Here is a 9702-nt window from a genome sequence, read left to right as displayed (position 1 = left end):
GTACCACAACAGCACTAGTGGGGTTTTATTTCAGGTCGTTCACCTCTGCAAAACAACCACCAGGAGGCGGTGTTGAGCATAATGGATACACTTACAGTGTCTTGTCGTGTGTTCACAAACATTTCCGCCTGATGAATTATGTGAAGAGTAGCTTATGAGTCAATTTGGAAAAGGACATTATGTGACAGGGTCTGGTTAAAAAGTCCTCAAGTAGGGCAATGTCATTTACCTTTTTTTATTTTTTTGATTATGAAAGTGCAGATTGTAAGCTTTCAAAATGATGTGTCCTGAAAATAGTTGAAGAAGATAATATGCTTATTTGAATTGGTCCACCTCAAACAGGAGAAACGCGTTCTGAATCAAAACACATGCAAAACAACTGCTAGTAGGCTAGCGCTAAAAAGGAACATGGCTACGCACATCTAAAGTATTTAGTGATCCTAAAACTGTTGTTTGTTATATCGAGTGGGCTCCTCAACACTTAAACTTTAGTAATATGAAAAAAAACATTTGAATTTTTTTTAAATAAATAGCTTTTTGCTCATTTGCGCTACTTGAGAATAGCCGACATGCGGCGCTGTTTATAGAGACGCGTGCGCTAGGGTGAGTCAGCTTTAGGCCTCAGCTTTAGATCGTTTACCAGACTCCCGATCATCGCCTGCTTTTCACTCGCAATAACCACTGCGTCATTCTCCCATCATTGGCATGTAATCAACAGGTCCGTATTGAATAAAAAAACAACAAAAAAGCACAAACAACACAGAACACTGTGTCCAGTCACTAATAATAATAATAAAAATTATAATAATATCTTGGTTTTTTATAGGAGCTTTCACAAACCCAAGGACACTTTACAGACAGAAAGAAAGAACACTGGCCATTGTTAACAAATGGGGGTGGGGGAAGGTTGAGGGGGGATTAAATGTCAGTGCTTGCCTGAGCTCCTCGCAGTGGACGAAGACCTCTGTTTTTGTTATTTCCATTATTATTCATGAAAAATGAATGGCCATGACTCTCACAAATTATTGGTAACTGTTTTTTGCTTTCCGAGAGGCACGTATAGGCAGGTAGAGGCACGTAGAGGACTCCATGCTACACCCTCACAACAACTTTGACGCCAAAAGGGGGTGCTATACAAACCTTACAGACACCAAACTAACACCGGCAGATGACCAATTTTGTGACACCAACCCTAACCCTAAAGGCCAATGCACACGGCGTGCGATTTTGTCGCACGACAACATTCGATTCTCAATTCTTTGAATTATTTCAATTGGTGTGAATGGAGAATCGAATGTTGTCGTGCGATAATATCGCATCGCACGCCGTGTGCATTGTCTCATTCAAAACAATGGAATTGAATTCGGCGGTGCGTCAAAATCGGGGCTGTGTGCATTGGCCTTAACACCAAAAGAATCTTCAAATATACCGTAAGTCTGATCGACATAAAACTTGGTATATAAGAAGTACCAAAAAATTATTAGAATTAGAATCAGCTGGGTTAGTGCATGTTGGTGGGTAGGTACTTCCACTCTTTCCCACCTCTGAATACAAGTAAACAAATCATTTGTCACCCAGCTTTCCTGCAAGAAGCATCTCATGATGGGTAGAGGCAAAGAGCTCTACCAAGACCTTCGCAACAACATTGTTGAGCCGACGGGTTGCTAACGGATTTCTCAACTCCTAAATGTTCCTATAAGCAGCATTGGGGTCATTATCCGCAAGTGGAAGGAACATCACTCAACCATCAACCAGCCACTCACAGAAAACAATAGTCAATGCACTCCACCGCCATGCACTCACGATCACCGCAGATGAATCCATTACTGAAGAAAAATGTTGAAGCTTGTTTGGAGAAGCCTGTAGATTACTGGTAGCATGTAGTCTGGTCAGACTAGAATGACGAGAATCTAACTTTTCGGCAACAATAGGACACGCCATATTTGGAGGAGAAAATGGCTCTGCATATGATCCTGAAAAATACCATACCTGCAATGAAGTTCGGAGGTGGAAGCATCATGGTATGGAGCTGTTTCTCTTCACATGGTACTGCATTCGTGATGAATGGAGCCATGTACCAGGAAATTATTGAGAAGAATCTGTTGCCATCCCCCAGGATGATGAGGATGAGACACGGGTGGATCTTCCAACAATACTGCAAAGGAGACTCTCAAATGGTTCAAGAGGAAGAAGATAAAGGTGTTGGACTGGCCTAGTCAATCGCCAGACTTAAATCCAATAGAACATTTGTGGAAGGAACTGAAGATTCCACAGCGGGCCCCCGGAATCTTCAGGATTTAAAAAACAATCAATTTCAGTTAGTGTTGTTCAATACTTCTTTCCTATTGTTTTATTGAGTTAATGATCCAATGTCTGGTCTCAATTTCATCTCGATAGCTGCAACGGAAACACGTTGAATTAAAACATTGTCAAAATACTTATTTCCCCCCCAACTTGTACATGACGAAGTGAAGTGAATTAAAGTGAATGTGTGAAGTCAGACATGATGTCCGCCGTGTAAACTCAGGGGGCTTCGGTTGCGAGGCAGAAACACATCAGGTTAATTGTCTAACTCCCTCTAAGATGCACTTAATGGCGATGAGATGATGTAAGAGACAGGAGCCCTGAGAGCCGTTTCGTGGCGTGTTAGAGAGGATGAGGTGATTAAGAGAGAGAGAGGCCTGGCCGGCGAGGCACGGGGGCTCCGGTAAAGACGTCAATTTGGATTTAATGATTCGGCCTCTTTTGTAATTCGTCATCTCGAGACCGGCAGGTGTGTCTGTTGTCCCACTTAGGAGTAGAGGAAGTGAGGCCCACTCCCACAAGGACGGCCTTACTCCCACAAGGACGGTCTGACTCCCACAAGGACGGTCTTACTCCCACAGATGCACAATATCATTTTTTTCTAAACCAAGCAAATATTTTCGAGTCAAGACTAAAAACCCATCTTTTTAATATTGCCTTTAAATAAATGACTAAATAATGATATGATGATTATATAATGATGAAAGCACTTTGAGCTGCAACGTTTGCAGGAAAAATGCTATACAAATAAAAGTTATTCTTCTTCTTCTTATTATTAACTCAGTACTATAGCTCAGATGGCTCACTTATTTTTTTATTTCTTTTATTTCAGTTTACATTTTTTTTTCATTTATTCTATTTCTGTACTATCCTTGATGGATAGTAGCCTTATTGGCGCTGCAACGAAGCAAATATCCCAAACCTCAGTTTTCTGTGTTGTGCTTCAGACCTGTGATGCTACCAAGCAGTTACCCATCTATTTCTATGTGTGTATTCCGGGGGTGGGAGGGGGGGGGTTAGGGGGGGCTAGTTAACAACAGAGTCACCACAGTCCCGTCTCCCCCCCACCCCCACCCTGCCATCATGTCCGCCATCACGTATGACTAGAAGATTACAGGCTGGGATTTAGTAAAAACAGCTCAGTGAGGGGTTGGCCCTGGTGGGGCAAGTAGATGAGAGTGGCAGGGGAGGAGGAGGAGGAAAGAGTAAAAGAAAGAAAGAAACGAATGTCACCCTGCCGGGTCCATGACCAATGGCTAATTCCTGAGCGGCCTGAGCCCTGGAGGAGCCTGGAGGAGCCGGCCCTATCTGGAGTGATTAGCCGCCTTTTGTCTGGGGCAGCTTGTGGATCGCTGCCTGAGTACTGAGTACACCCCAGACCTGCAGGACGGATTAACCCGCTTACCCCCTTTGACTGGGAGAGAGATCCTCTCCTCTCTCTCTCTGTCTGACTGGGAGAGAAGCTCCTCTCCCTCTCTCTCTCTCTCTATCTCTCTCTCTCTGTCTCTCTCTCTCTGACTGGGAGAGAAGCTCCTCTCCCTCTCTCTCTCTCTCTCTCTCTCTCTCTCTCTCTCTCTCTCCCTGTCTCTCTCTCTCTGACTTGGAGAAAGATCCTCCATCTCTCTCTCTCTCTCTCTCTCTCTCTGACTGGGTTTACAGAGAGGAAACATCAAGGAAAATGAAATGATATTATTATTATTATTATTATTAAATGCATGTAGGCAATTGTAAGACAACACTAAAGTGGCAGGTGTGGTTAGAAGACTCACAGCAGGTTGAAGTTAGAAGACTCACAGCAGGTGGAAGTTAGAAGACTCACAGCAGGTGGAAGTTGGCGCACCTGTGTTTAAGGGCACATTACAGAGTTCATTACATTTACATTTTTGGCATTTATCAGACGCCGCATTCCAAAAGCGACTTATAATCACTAAGCAAGTTAATCATCAATCCACCAGTCGTAGCAGGAAGAGTAATCTAGCTCAGGCCAGGGGCCATTGGCAGTCGTCGTGATAGAAGATTGAATGTTGTAAAGCGCTTTGGAGAAGCTTTGGAGCAGCAAAAAAGGCACTATATAAGTGCAGTCCATTTACCATTTACCATTCAACACAGACGGTCTTTCAATCCTGTAGATGCCGGGGGGCCCACTGAGGAATCCTTCTGTTCCTTCCTTCCAAATGTTCAGATTTAATTTAGATTTATATGTTTTTTTCAGAGTGATATGTATGTTTATATACAATTGATTTTAACTCTGTTGATTTTATTGTGTGTCTCTCTCTGTGTGTCTCTGTGTGTGTGTGTGTGTCTCTGTGTGTCTCTGTGTGTGTGTGTGTGTGTTGTCTCAGGCCTACACTCTGAAAGACTACAAATCCCTGCAGCAGGACGTGGCCCTGGGAGGCCTGGGGCCTGACTACACAAACACAGAGATGATCGTAAGTCTGACCTGAGAACCACCGGTCAGCAGACCTGGAAACACATCAGAATGTGTGACTCAGTCTGATTGGGCCGCATGTCGGCAACCAATCAAAATGTTCAGACTTTTCTTTTGAAACACGGAACTACGTTTCAACGTTGTTGAGAATCACAACACAAACTCGCTAGTCAAGCCAAAATACTGCAACAATGCAATGGATTCGTTGAGTAATCCCCCACTGCTACCTAGTTAACTAGAACACTACTTTACGTTGTTAGCAGGCTCACAAAACAAGCTGTTAGTCGACTAGCGATGTGTCGTTGATTTTCAACAACGCGGTAATGTATTCAAATTTTTCTAAAGAAAAGTCCGATCATTACATCGGATCCCGACATGAGGACCAAAGCATTAGAACGTGTCACATATTTGAACAATATTTGAAGAACGTGAGGTGTGCTCGATTTTCTCGTCAGACGTAACGGAAGCATCGGACTAGTCCAACGTGGGAGGCGGAGGTAGCTTAGAGGTTAGAGAGGCCGACTAGCGATCGGAAGGTCGCTGGTTCGATCCCCCGCCTCAGGAGGGAGCTGCATGTGCCCTTGAGCAAGGCACTTAACCCCCAATTGCTCCAGGGGCGCCGACTATTTCTAGACCCTGTGCCTAGAGCAAAAAAATACCAAATTCCAACAATTTACTGACAAGTTGATTGCTATGGCCGTATGCTTTTTGGGTCATTATCTTATTGTATGATGAAGCGCCATCCAATGAATTTGGAGGCATTTGCTGACAGCAGCAGCAGCAGCAGAATTGGTTCAGAATTGACCGGAACATCTTGTCCCCTCGAGTACAAGCCAAATGCCTCCAAATTCATCGGATGACGCTTCATCATACAGTTAGATAATGACCCAAAACATACTGCCATAGCAACTAGAGACAAAAGTGGAGATTTAAATCCAACTGAACACGCACATTTCATTTCCTGCATACTTCAGGCAGTTAAACTGCTACTTACACACAAAGACCACTAGTTGGTGTTCCTCATAAATTAGCCTGCCTCCTACACAGAAAAAACTGCAAAATAGCTTTATATTAGCTTATCCTGAATCCGTGATTTTGAAAATGTAAGGATACTGGGTGGTATAACACCACATATCTAGGAAAAGTCATGAAAGGAGGGTCCTGAAATTTGAGTGAAATCGAGTGCAAAGATATACATTAGTTTTTACTCACAGGGTCAAATGACCCCACCCATGGCTGTTCTAGTGTAAATGACCCCACCCATGGCTGTTCTAGTGTTAAATGACCCCAGCCATGGCTGTTCTAGTGTTAATGACCCCAGCCACGGCTGTTCTAGTGTTAACTCGGTCATTATATGAATTACGTCCCATTACTTATGGTGTCCTGAAATCGGGGGCCTATGTAAAAAAAAAAAGAAGAAAAAAAAGAGTGTTGTCATTCACACTATAACCTCCTCTTTCACCTCATAGTAAACAGTGTTTAAATCTAACCTGTTGCGTCGCATCGCTGTCCCATTACTTATTCAGGGGACCTGTAATTATCATATCGCATCCAGTGATAGCGATCTCATGTAAATAGCAGCCTCCCCACCGTGATATCATCATTAGATATCTATCAATCCGTTCCACGGGTTCACTCTCTCCCAGCGATGATCTTCAGTCATCCCTTTGTTGCTTCAATTACCCCTGCGCTCTCTCTCTCTCTCTCTCTCTCTCGGTCGCTGTCCCCTCATTAAGGCCTTGTATCGTTCTCGACAGATTAAATTGGATTTACAAAGCAAATGAGGAGCCGGCCCAGGGAAGTTGAGTGGTATTTGGCTCTGATGTATCTTTTGTTAATCCCCCAGAGTAAAAAGTGAGCATGTATGTCCAATTTGCACTGTGGAGGCCTGTCCGTCTCTAGGGCCGGGCGTATTACTAGTGAATGCTGTGTGTAAATGTTGATGATAGCCCCTGGGTGAATGGGGTTGTTGTATTTGGTTGTGTTGGGCGGGCGCGGAGAGGCACCAACAAGGGAGACAACAAAGAGAAGAACGGCCTTAAGGGAGAAATGGCTCAGTTAATTAAACCCCTCTTTTGTAATCTCCTGCTCACTCTCTCTCTCTCCTCCCTCTCTCTCTGTCTCTCACCCCCCTCTCTCTCTCTCTCTCTCTCTCTCTCTCCCCCCCCTCTCTCTGTCTCTCTCCTCCCTGTCTCTCTTTCTGTCTCTCCCCCCCCTCTCTCTCTCTCTCTCCCCCCTCTCTCTCTCTCTCTCCTCCCTCTCTCTTTCTGTCTCTCTCTCCTCCCCTCTCTCTCTCTCTGTCTCTCTCTCCTCTCTCTCTCTGTCTCTCTCTCCTCCCCTCTCTCTCTCTCTCTCTCCCCCCTCTCTCTTTCTGTCTCTCTCTCCTCCCCTCTCTCTCTCTCTTTCTGTCTCTCCCCCCTCTCTCTCTCTCCTCCCTCTCTCTCTGTCTCTCTCTCCTCCCTCTCTCTTTCTGTCTCTCTCTCCTCCCCCCTCTCTCTCTCTCTCTCCCCCCTCTCTCTCTCTCTCTTTCTGTCTCTCCCCCTCTCTCTCTCTCCTCCCCCTCTCTCTCTCTCTCCCCCCTCTCTCTCTCTCTGTCTCTCTCCTCCCTCTCTCTTTCTGTCTCTCTCTCCTCCCCTCTCTCTCTCTCTGTCTCTCTCTCCCCCCTCTCTCTCTCTCCCCCCTCTCTCTCTCTCTCTCTCTTTCCTTCTCTCTCTCCTCCCTCTCTCTCTCTGTCTCTCTCCTCCCTCTCTCTGTCTCTCTCTCTCTCCCCCCGTCTCTCTCCCTCTCCCTCTCTCTCTCTCTCTCCCTCTCTGTCTCTCTCCCCCCTCTCTCTCTGTCTCTCTCTTCCCCCTCTCTCTCTCTCTGTCTCCATCCCCCTCTCTCTGTCTCTCTCTCCCCTCTCTCTCTCTCTCTCTCTCTCTCTCTCTCTCTCTCTGTCTCCCCCCCTCCCCTCTGTCTCTCTCTCTCCACCACCAGTCAGAGAAGATGAAGAGACAGAAGCTGTATTCAGATGTGATCCGCCAGCAGAACCAGAAGATAACCAGGATCCCCCGTCTGCCAGCCAGGAGCCCGGCGAGCTGCAACAAGGACCACACTGTTCCCAGGAGGAAGGTGAGTGTGCGCGTGTGTGTGTGTGTGTGTGTGTGTGTGAGAGAGAGAGTGAGAAGATGAAGAGTGAAAGGAGAGAGTGGGAGAGAAAGGTTGAGAGAGGGGGTGGGTGGGGAGGGAGAGAGAGAGAGAGAGGGAGAGAGAGACACAGAGAGACAGAGAGAGAGAGAGAGAGAGAGACAGAGAGAGAGAGAGAGATACAGAGAGACAGAGAGAGAGAGAGACACAGAGAGACAGAGAGAGAAGATGAAGAGTGAAAGAGAAAGGTTGAGAGAGGGGGCGGGTGGGGAGAGAGAGAGAGAGAGAGAGAGAGAGTAAGATGTCACTTACCATGCATTACCTGACAACAGTGCATTGTCCTCAGCTCTCTTCCACGTTACTCTCAATTTGTCCATCAGCTGTCGCCGTCATCGTGCAAAGTGGCATCTTTTGTCTCCCAGATCAATACAGACTGTTTCTGCATAGCAGATGAGCGTAGTCCATCCTCTCCTACTCAACAGTGTACAGAAATTGATCAAATTGGCTGATGGTAATTGGTTTATGTTGTAGTGGTATTTAACCTTCTTTAATTCACCCAAAAAAGAAAGAAATTAATCCCCATGACAATCATGACATCACAAAGCTGACACGTTTGAGATAACCATTTTGTTCCCCCTTTAGTTATATATGTTCTCTTATCAATTCTTATTAATTTATTAAAGCTTTATTGACCAGTCAGATTTTGATGAGAATCGAGAATTGTGACACAGTCTGATCATTTGGTCCGCATGTCAGCCACCAATCAAAATGTTCTGACTTTTCTTTTGAAACACGGATCTACGTTTCAACATCGTTGAGAATCACAACACAAACTCGCTAGTCAAGCCAAAACACTGCAACGAAATTGATTAGGTGAGTAATCCCCACTGCTACCTAGTTAAATAGAACACTACTTTACATTGTTAGCAGGCTCACAAAACAAGCTTTGTTAGTCGACTAGTGACATGTCGTTGATTTTCAACAACGCGGAAATGTATTCACACTTTTCGAAAGAAAAGTCAGAACATTACATCAGATCCCGACATGAGGACCAAAGCATTAGAACGTGTCACAAATGTCTTTGGCACGTGACTCACTCATTAAAAACATCAGCAAAGCTGAACTGAACTCATTTGATTGGTCGGTTGGTTCCAGGCGTTGGAGTACGCCCGGACCATCCTGAGGCCCAAGGCGCCGGCCCGACCCCAACCCAAGCCCAGGGAGAGAGCCGACTCAGACGGCTTCCTGGTGGAGCGCCCTCCCTACCTGGCCGGCCTGGCCACGCCCCCTCCCTACCTGGACGGCCTGGCTACTCTGCCACAGCTGGCCTCCCTGCAGCTGCTGAGGCAACGCCACGAGGCGGAGAAGCAGGCCGTGGCGCGCCTCAGGGTGGTGCACGCCGTCTGAACCTGCCCGCTCACTTCCTGCTGCCTCACTTCCTGTCTCGCAGGAAGTCCCTCCCTCACAGATACGACACCCCAGCGGTGACACAAAGAACATATAAAGAACTTATTTGTTATTTTTATAAAACAGTGAATGTGAATGATGCACTCTTGTTAGTACTTGCGTTGACAGGTTAGCGTGTCACAGAACAGCCTGTGTGCTGCTAGCCCCCGTTGATTAACATTTACTGTACTGTACTAATGCTTTTGTACAGATAATTAAGCTTTTGAATTACTTTATATGTTTGCTCATAATATTTAATGCATGTGACCATAGGTAGAAATGGTTCTCTCAAGACAACAGTACAATGTTTGAGAAGGCACTTAATTAATGTATCGGTGATTGAATGCTATTTTAATTGTTTGTACAGTAGATTACAGTAGAACACATTTTTCTGCACA

This window comes from Nansenia antarctica (genome assembly GCF_963989245.1).
Source record: "Nansenia antarctica genome assembly, chromosome: 4".
Lineage (NCBI taxonomy): Eukaryota > Metazoa > Chordata > Actinopteri > Argentiniformes > Microstomatidae > Nansenia > Nansenia antarctica.
Note: the sequence above shows the minus strand (reverse complement) of the source record.